At 43.4% G+C, this 9,940-nt stretch overlaps 1 non-coding gene across 1 annotated transcript; it reads right to left on the bottom strand.

Moving 5' to 3' along the window:
• Positions 1 to 4,480: 4,480 nt before the first annotated feature.
• LOC119920167 lies at positions 4,481 to 4,619 on the bottom strand. The gene has a single exon (XR_005447931.1). It is a non-coding gene; the product is annotated as a small nucleolar RNA SNORA7 (small nucleolar RNA).
• Positions 4,620 to 9,940: the final 5,321 nt, after the last annotated feature.

Raw genomic sequence — 9,940 nt, forward strand, 5'->3', positions numbered from 1 at the left:
TCATAATTTCAGCACTGACTAGGATCCAAGGCTTAACACAGACATGTGTAATAATTACAGACAATGAGGCAAGTCAAATAAACAATCATCTATTTCTTTGAAAGCAGAGGAGCACAGAAGATTTGAAATAAGTTCAAAGAAGAAAGATATACAGGAGAAATGGCGAAGCAGGAAGAAGACCCTTCAATGTCGTGCCTTAAAACATTCTCTCTAGACTTTATTAATAATTCCATCATGTTTATTGACCGCTTACTATGTGCAGAGCACTGTATTAAGCACTTGGGATAGTACATTATAACGATATAACACACATTCCCTGCCCACAGTGAGCTCACAGCCTTGAAGGAGAGGCAGACATTCATATAAATAAATACACTACGGACATGTATGTAAGTGCTGTGGGGCTGCTGGGTGGATTCATTCAATCATATTTATTGAGTGCTTACTGTGTGCAGAGCACTGTACTAAGTGCTTATAAAGGGAGCAGATTAGCACAACACAGAGGGAGTGGGAAAAAAGGAAATGAAGGCTTAGCCACGGAAGGCCTTTTGGAGGAGATTGCCTTCAGTAAGGCTTTGAAGGTGGAGGAGAGTCACTGTCTTTCGGATATTCATTCATTCATTCATTCAATTGTATTTATTGAGTGCTTACTGTGTGCAGAGCACTGTACTAAGCGCTTGGGAAGTACAAGTTGGCAACATATAGAGACGGTCCCTACCCAACAACGGGCTCACAGTCTAGAAGGGGGAGACAGACAACAAAACAAAATACGTGGACAGGTGTCAAGTCATCAGAATAAACAGAAATAAAGCTAGATGCACAACATTAACAAAATAAATAGAATAGTAAATATGTACAAGTAAAATAAATAGAGTAATAAATCTGTACAAGCATATATACAGGTGCTATGGGGAGGGAGAGGAGGAGAGGGAAAAGGGGGCTCAGTCTGTAGAAAATGTAGAAAATTAATTCAGGTAGCAAAGTGAAGTATGGATTGTAGTGGGGAGAGACAGGAGGCAGGGAGGTCAGCAAGGAGGCTGATACAGTAATCAAGGCAGGATAGGATAAATGCTTGGGTTGATGTGGTAGCATTTTGGATGGAGAGGAAAGGGCGGGAATTTGTACTTACACGTATATATTGTATGGCCCCTTAAGCAGTTATTTATGTATACACAATTTATATATTTATTGTCTGTCTCCTCCTCTAGACTGTAAGCTCCATGCGGGCAGGGAATGTGTCTACCTATTCCATCTCACTGAACTCTCCCAAGTGTTAAATACAGCATAGTAAGCAATAAATAACATTAATTGATTGCCAGATTGATGGATTGAAGTATTTGTTCATTACCATAGATCTGAAGATGATTAATTCAAAGGTTGTTTTTTTTCCAGCAAATCAAGCTAGCTGCTATTTGTTGGCCAATTTAGGCTCCATTAAACTAGGTTCAGTTAACTACCAAGTCAAAAATTACTTGTCGCTTAGTGTAAAGGCAAGGAGCCAGGACAAGAGAAACATTAAGAACAGACAGAGAACAAAAAAAAAAAATTGTGTTTAGAGTATTGAGATACAGGTTTCTTGGAGATTTTCAAATTGACTTTAATAAGCTTTCCCAAGTCTGATCATAGTATGCTGAACTGGAAAGAAGAAAGCATTCTTCTTTTATCCTTTCCCCTCACCCTCAACTCCAGCTCTGCAAAAAATAGTTACAGTAGTAAGGAAGGGATAAATGTTTCCTTTTGGTTCCTTAGTTACCCAGATTTCCTAGTATGTTCCTTACCATGATACTGAGTTGAAACAAGAAATTTGAGTTACAGCGTCCTCTTGTAAAATCTGTGTATGCATTAGGAAGAGCAAACTTTCATGTAATTACTCTAGGTTTAAATAGTGTTTCAATCAGCAAGGATAAACCACTGAAAAGTACATTTCTACAGTCAATTGTCAACCAATTCCAACAGTGGTTTCGAAAATAAAGATTAACCCTTCAACAGTACTACTTCTCAAAAAATGGTTTTAAGGAAGTGCTGGTTTAGGGCCTGGCCAATATTGACATCATTTACTCAATCATATTTATTGAGTGCTTACTATGTACAGAGCACTGTACTAAGTGCTTGCATTGTACTAAGTGCTTTGAGTAAGTCTGGGTTATGGTAAGACCTGGGGCAAGAGCTCCATTTTGGCACAGGTGGTGGTAATAATAATAATAATTTTGGTGTTTGTTAAGCACTTGCTATGTGCGAAGCACTGTTCTAAGAGCTGGGGGAGATACAAAGTGATCAGGTTGTCCCACATGGGGCTCACAGTCTTCATCCCCATTTTACAGATGAGGTAACTGAGGCCCAGAGAAATTAAGTGACTTGCCCAAAGTCACACAGCCGATAAGTGGCGGAGGTGGAATTAGAACCCATACCCTCTGACTCCCAAGCCCGGGCTCTTTCCACCGAGCCATGCTGCTTCTCTAAGCACTGACCCATCCATTTCTAAAGGTTAAATCTTTTTATTCTGGAATTTTATGCTGCAAACCAGTAAATTATCTTCTTGACTTTTCCAAATAAAGGCACAGGGAACTGGATTTGCACTAAGGATAGTTCTCACCTTGACCACACAGTTGGTTCTTGGTGACTTTATCTTCAGTCAAAACACTGTTAAACCAAAAAAACTCCAAACCGGTGCTGGTTGGGAAAGAGAAAATGAATCAAGGAGCATGTGCAGGAATTGGGGGGTGGCTTTGAGGAAAGGGAGCAACGTGAAGCAGCATCACTCAGCATCTGGGGCACGGGCCTGAGAGTCTGGAGGACTGGAGTTCTAATCCCAGCTCCGTCACATCAGCTGTGTGACCTTGGACAAGTCACTTAACTTCTCTGGGCCTCAGTTACATCATTCATTCATTCATTCAATCATATTTATTGAGTGCTTACTGTGTGCAGAACATTGTACTAAGCGCTTGGGAAGAACAAGTTGGAAAGATATAGAGACGGTCCCTACCCAACAACGGGCTCACAGTCTAGAAGAGGGAGACAGACAACAAAACATATAGACAGGCGTCAAAGTCGTCAGAAAAAATAGAATTAAAGCTAAATGGGGGGTTAAGAGTGAGTGCCCCGTGTGAGACAGGGACTATATCCAACCTGTTAAACTTGTATCAACCCCAACATCATCATCATCAATCGTATTTATTGAGTGCTTACTATGTGCAGAGCACTGTACTAAGCACTTGGGAAGTACATGTAGAATAGTGCTTGGCACATAGTAAGTACTTAACGAGAAGCAGCATGGCGTAGTGGATAGAGCACGGGCCTACGAGTCAGAAGGTCATGGGTTCTATTCCCAGCTCCACCACCTATCTGCTGTATGGCCTTGGGCAAGTCACTTAACTTCTCTGTGCCTCAGTGAACTCCTCTGTAAAAATGGGAAACAAGACTGGGAGGCCCATGGAGAACAGGGACTGTGTCAAACCCAATTTGGTTGCACCCACCCCAGTGCTTAGTACAGTACCTGGCATATAGTAAGCACTTAACAAATACCGCAATTATTATTATTAAGTCTTGTCTTATGCTGATGATTCGTCTCCGACCCGTAGCGATGCCATGGACACATCTCTCCCAGAACGCCCCACTTCCATCTGCAATCCTTCTGATAGGGGATCCACAGAGTTTTCTTGGTCAAAATCTGGAAATGGTTCACCATGGCCTCCTTCCACACGGTAAACTCAAGTCTTGACTCTTCCCCATGAGAAGCAGCTTGGCTTAGTGGAAAGAGCCTGGGTTCAGGAGTCAGAGGTCATGGGTCCTAATCCCGGCTCTGCCACTTATCAGCTGTGTGACTTTGGGCAAGTCACTTCCCTTCTCCGGGCCTCAGTTACCTCATCTGTAAAATGGGGATTATAATAATGATGGCATTTTTATTAAGTGCTTACTATGTGCAAAGCACTTTTCTAAGCACTGGGGGGATACAAGGTGATCAGGTTGTCCCACGGGGTGCTCACAGTCAACCCCCATTTTACAGATGAGGTAACAGAGGCCCAGAGAAGTGAAGTGACTTGCCCAAGGTCACACAGCTGACAATTGGCAGAGCCGGGATTTGAACCCACGACCACTGACTCCAAAGCCCGGGCTCTTCCCACTGAGCCACGCTGCTTCTCGCGTGGCTGTGAGCCCCACATAGGACAACCTGATCACCTTGTATCCTCCCCAGCGCTTAGTACAGTGCTTTGCACATAGTAAGCGCTTAAGCAAATGCCATCATTATTGTTCTCTGTGCCTCAGTTACCTCATCTGTAAAATGGGGATGAAGACTGTGAGCCCCACGAGGGACAAGCCGATTACCTTGTATCTAGAACAGTGCTTTGCACATAGTAAGTGATTAATAAATGCCATTATTATTGTTATTACCCCAGCGTTTAGAACAGTGCTTGGCAATAAATAAGTGGCTAACAAATACCATCATTATTATGCCGCTGCTGCCCAGCTCAGGTGAATTTTGACTTGTAGCCGATTGCCTTCCACTCGCTAGCCACTGGTCAAGCTAGGAATGGAGTGGACAGGCCTCTGCTTGACTTTCCCTCCTGTAGTCGAGACTGATAGAGTACTGGAAAACTCTCCAGATGCAACCCTGAGAGAGGTATTATTAAGTACCATAATGAAAATAAATGAAATTAAGGATGGAAGGAGAGGTCCATGGGAAGTGCTGAGAAACGGGAAAAACAATTCAGGAGGAGAAGGGGAGGAAGTTTAAAGAGTGAGTCTTGGCAGAAAGGAAAAGACCAAGGAGCAGAGGCCTCTCTTAGGGTCCCTAAGGAAGATCAACACATTCATCATACCTCCAATAATAATAGCAATAATAATTGTAGTATTTTTAATGGCATTTATTAAGCGCTTACTATGTGCAAAGCACTGTTCTAAGAGCTGGGGAGGTTACAAGGTGATCAGGTTGTCCCACGGGGGGCTCACAGTCTTCATCCCCATTTTACAGATGAGGTAACTGAGGCCCAGAGAAGTTAAGTGACTTGCCCAGAGTCACACAGCTGACAAATGGTGGAGCCGGGGTTTGAAGTATTTGTTAAGTGCTTACTGTGTGCTGGACACTGTACTAGGCGCTGGGGTGGATATAAGAAAATCGGGTCCCTGTCCCGTATGAGATGCAAGTTTAAATCCCCATTTTACAGTTGAGGTCATGAGGCCCAGAGGAGTGATGTGACTCACCCAAGGTCACAAAGCAGACAAGTACAGTGCTCTGCACATAGTAAGCGCTCAATAAATACGATTGATGAAGTGGCAGAGCTGGGATTAGAACCCATGACCTTCCGACTTCTGGGCCCATGCTCTATCCATTATGCTATGCCCCTTCTCTGGGAACTACCCTATGTAGATGTTAAATGCATTAAGTCCTTGACTCCGTATAGACTAGTGTCGCAACCGGTACGTTATAAACCCGAAACAGGGTGTATATTTAAAACAGGGCGTAACATTCATTGTATCTAAAAGCATTGTGAGTCAAAGCCTGTCTGCATCTGTTAAGATTTTAAACTCAAATTCCCCTTAATTTACGTGTAACATTCTTCATGCCAGATTGTCTAGTTAGGGTATTTCCCCTTCCAAACCGCAATCATCTGGATGGTGAAATGCCATTAAAATGAGGAGAGCATGTTGGCTGTCTCTTCAAATCACCGGTCCACGACAATGTGGCTGCTCAAATTCAGCCGATCGTGATGAACGACGACAAAAACAAATCAGGAGCCATAGCTGGGGCGTTCCACTACAGCCTGGGTGCGTGCATTTCTGATCGCGGCATCTTGGCAAAGAGAGTTCAAGTTGGAGAGGACACACACACACAAAAATAGAGCAACTACCTCATGATACTATTCTGCAAAGACAAAGGTGGAGAGAGGAATGCTTGAAGTTGACAATTCCCATCTCATAATAATAATAACAATAATAATAATAACGGTACTTCTTAAACACTTACCGTGTGTCAAGCACTGTTCTAAGCATTGGGGTGGATACAAGAAAATCAAGTTGGACACAGTCTCTGTCCCCCATGGAACTCAAAGTCTTAATCCCCATTTTACAGATGAGGTAAATGAGACATAAAGAATAATAATAATAATAATAATAATAATAATAATAATAATTGGCATTTGTTAAGCGCTTACTATGTGCAAAGCACTGTTCTAAGCACTGGGGAGGATACAGGGTGATCAGGTTGTCCCACGTGGGGCTCACAGTCTTAATCCCCATTTTACAGATGAGGTAACTGAGGCCCAGAGAAGTTAAGTGACTTGCCCAAGATCACACAGCAGACATGTGGTGAAGTCGGAATTCGAACCCATGACCTCTGACTCCAAAGCCCGGGCTCTTTCCACTGAGCCACGCTGCTTGGGCAAGTAAAGTGACTTGCCCAAGGTCACACAACAGACAAGTGGTGGAGCCAGGATTAGAACCCTTGACCGTCTGACTCTCAGGCCTATGTTCTGCCCACCACGCCATGCTGCTTCATTCATTCATTCGTTCAATCCTATTTATTGAGCACTTACTGTGTGCAGAGCACTGTAATAAGCGCTTGGGAAGTACAAATCGGCAATATACAGAGATGGCCCCCACCCAACAATGGGCTTATAGTCTATGTTTCAACGCCACAGTTCCCAAGTCAAATCAATCAATATATCGATGGCATTTATTGAGTTTCTACTACGTGCAGAGCATTGTACTAAGCGCTTGGGAGAGTACAATATGACACAAGTAACAGACACATTCCCAATCAGCACTTGGGCATCACTTTCTTTATTTGTGTTTGTTAAGCACTTACTATGTGCAAAGCACTGTTCTAAGCGCTGGGGAGGATACAAGGTGATCAGGTTGCCCCATGTGGGGCTCACTATCTTAATCCCCATTTTACAGATGAGGTAACTGAGGCACAGAGAAGTTAAGTGACTTGCCCAAAGTCACACAGCTGACAATTGGCAGAGACGGGATTTGAACCCATGATCTCTGACTCCTAAGCCCGAGCTCTTTCCACTGAGCCACGCTGCTTCTCTGCTTTCTTTAGCACTACTGTATATATGCTACTCAACTTTACATTCAACTGAGAAGCAGCGTGGCTTAGTGGAAAGAGCCCACGCTTTGGAGTCAGAGGTCACGAGTTCAAATCCTGGCTCCGCCACTTGTCAGCTGTGTGACTCTGGGCAAGTCACTTCACTTCCCTGTGCCTCAGTTCCCTAATCTGTAAAATGGAGATTAAGACTGTGAGCCCCACGTGGGACAACCTGATTACCTTGGGTCTACCTCAGAGCTTAGAACAGTGCTTGGCACATAGTAAGTGCTTAATAAATACCATAATAGTTATTATTATTGGGGAAGTAATATATATAATAACTAAATATAATATAGTTATTATATTGGGGAAGCAGCGTGGCTCAGTGGAAAGACCCCGGGCTTCGGAGTCAGAGGTCATGGGTTCAAATCCCAGCTCTGCCAATTGTCAGCTGTGTGCTTAACTTCTCTGGGCCTCAGTTCCCTCATCTGTAAAATGGGCTTTAAGACTGTGAGCCCCCCGTGGGGCAATCTGATCACCTTGTAACCTCCCCAGCGCTTAGAACAGTGCTTTGCACATAGTAAGTGCTTAATAAATGCCATTATTATTATTATTAGTGCAGTGCTCTGCACACTGTAAGTGCTCAATAAATATGATTGAATGAATGAATGAAATACCACAATTACTACAATCAGTAGTTTCCTGATTGTTCCCTCACAGGCATTTATTAGACTCCTCTGCACAGAGTAAGCACTCAGTAAGTACCACTGATTGATTGTGGGCAGAGAATATGTCTTTTCTCCATTATCCTGAGTACTGCACCTAGTAGGTGCCCAATAAACACCATTATTCCTACTCCCACTACAACACGAAGCTCCAGGTGATAAATGCACAATCCAGGGGACTCCACTATTGCTGTTGCACTGGCCCGGGAGTGAGAAGGACCTGAGTTCTAATCCTGGCTCTGCCACTCATCTGCAGGGTGACCTTGGGCAAGTCACTTCTCTTTCCTGTGCCTCAGTGACCTCATCTATAAAATGGGGATTAAGACTGTGAGCCCCATGCGGGACAGGGACTGTGTCCAACCCGATTTGCTTATATCTACACCCAGCACTTAGTACAGTGCTTGGCACATAGTAAGTGCTTAACAAATGCCATAATAATTATGATTATCATCATTATTATTATTAAAGAAGGACGACTCCTTTGCTATGGAGAAACAGTTGATAAACCTTTTCCTGATTTCTTTCCCATTTCTGCTGTTACTTCTGAAGTATTTGCGCATTTTTTATGGTATTTTTAAAGCACTACTCTGTGTCAGACACTGTACTAAGCACTGGGGTAGATGCAAGTTAATCAGGTTGGACGCAGTCCGTGTCCCACGTGGGGCTCAAAGCGTTAATCCACATTTTCCAAATGAGGTAACTGAGGCTCAGAGAAGTGAAGTGACTTAATAATAATAATAATGGCATTTGTTAAGCACTTACTATGTGCAGAGCACTGTTCTAAGCCCTGGCGGGGTTACAAGGTGATCAAGTTGTCCCACATGGGGCTCACAGTCTTAATCCCCATTTTACAGATGAGGTAACTGAGGCTCAGAGAAGTTAAGTGACTTGCCCAAGGTCACACAGCAGACATGTGGTGGAGTCGGGATTCGAACCCATGACCTCTTTCCACTGAGCTACGCTGCTTCATACTACTAAGAAGCGCTTAGTACAGTGCTCTGCACACAGTAAGCGCTCAATAAATACGATCGATTGATACTGTGTGACTGTGCCCCAAGTCACACAGCAGACAAGTGGCGGAGCCGGGATGAGCCGTGAGCTAAAAATTGTCCTGCTTTTGGGGCTGAGCTCGTAAAAAAAGTTCAATATTCCGGTGGTCAGAGGTCATTCATTAGCATGAGTTTAAGAAATTTAAAATTGGAAGAAAGGCATCTGGACAGTGAAGAGCTGAACAGAGAACATGAAAGAGACGGGACAATAGAAATTCCAAAAGATCCTGGCTACACATTTTCATCTTTTTCTTGTCATTTTTTTTTCTTTACTTTTAAGTTTCAGCCACGGCTTCAGCGGGATTTGGGAACTGGAAAAGAGCCACGGAACCAGAGGATCACAGGCTAATTCCCATAGTGGGACCAGATATCGAGGTTTTAAAGCAGTCTTTGGCACGAGGCGCTAATGGTCTGTCTTTCTTTTTATTTATTTTATTTTGTTAGTATGTTTGGTTTTGTTCTCTGTCTCCCCCTTTTAGACTGTGAGCCCACTGTTGGGTAGGGACCGTCTCTATATGTTGCCATCTTGTACTTCCCAAGCGCTTAGTACAGTGCTCTGCACATAGTAAGCGCTCAATAAATACGATTGATGATGATGATGATGCTCACTGCACCTCAGCTCACGCACTACTGTGAGGGACAGTTCACAGAACACGATTGTTCCCCCTCTAATTCATTCAATCGTATTTATTGAGCGCTTACTGTGTGCAGAGCACTGGACTAAGCGCTTGGGAAGTACAAGTTGGCAACATATAGAGACGCAACAACGGGCTCACGGTCTAGAGCCGTAAAATCTGTAAAATAGGAATTAAGACTGTGAACCTCTCAAGGGACAACCTAATCACCTTGTAAACTCCCCAGCAGTTAGAACAGTGCATTTCACATAATAAGTGCTTAATAAATGTCATCATTATTATTATTGGATGACGCACAGACAGCACATCTATTACGATTCTATTTATTTTGTTACTGATGTGCATATAGCGATAATTCTATTTGTTCTGATTTTGACACCTGTCTTCATGTTTTGTTTTGTTGCCTGTCTCCCCTTTCTAGACCGTGAGCCCGTTGTTGGGTAGGGACCATCTCTGTATGTTGCCGACTTATACTTCCCAAGTGCTTAGTACAGTGCTCTGCAC

The sequence above is a fragment of the Tachyglossus aculeatus genome, chromosome X1, assembly GCF_015852505.1.
Source record: "Tachyglossus aculeatus isolate mTacAcu1 chromosome X1, mTacAcu1.pri, whole genome shotgun sequence".
Taxonomy (NCBI): domain Eukaryota; kingdom Metazoa; phylum Chordata; class Mammalia; order Monotremata; family Tachyglossidae; genus Tachyglossus; species Tachyglossus aculeatus.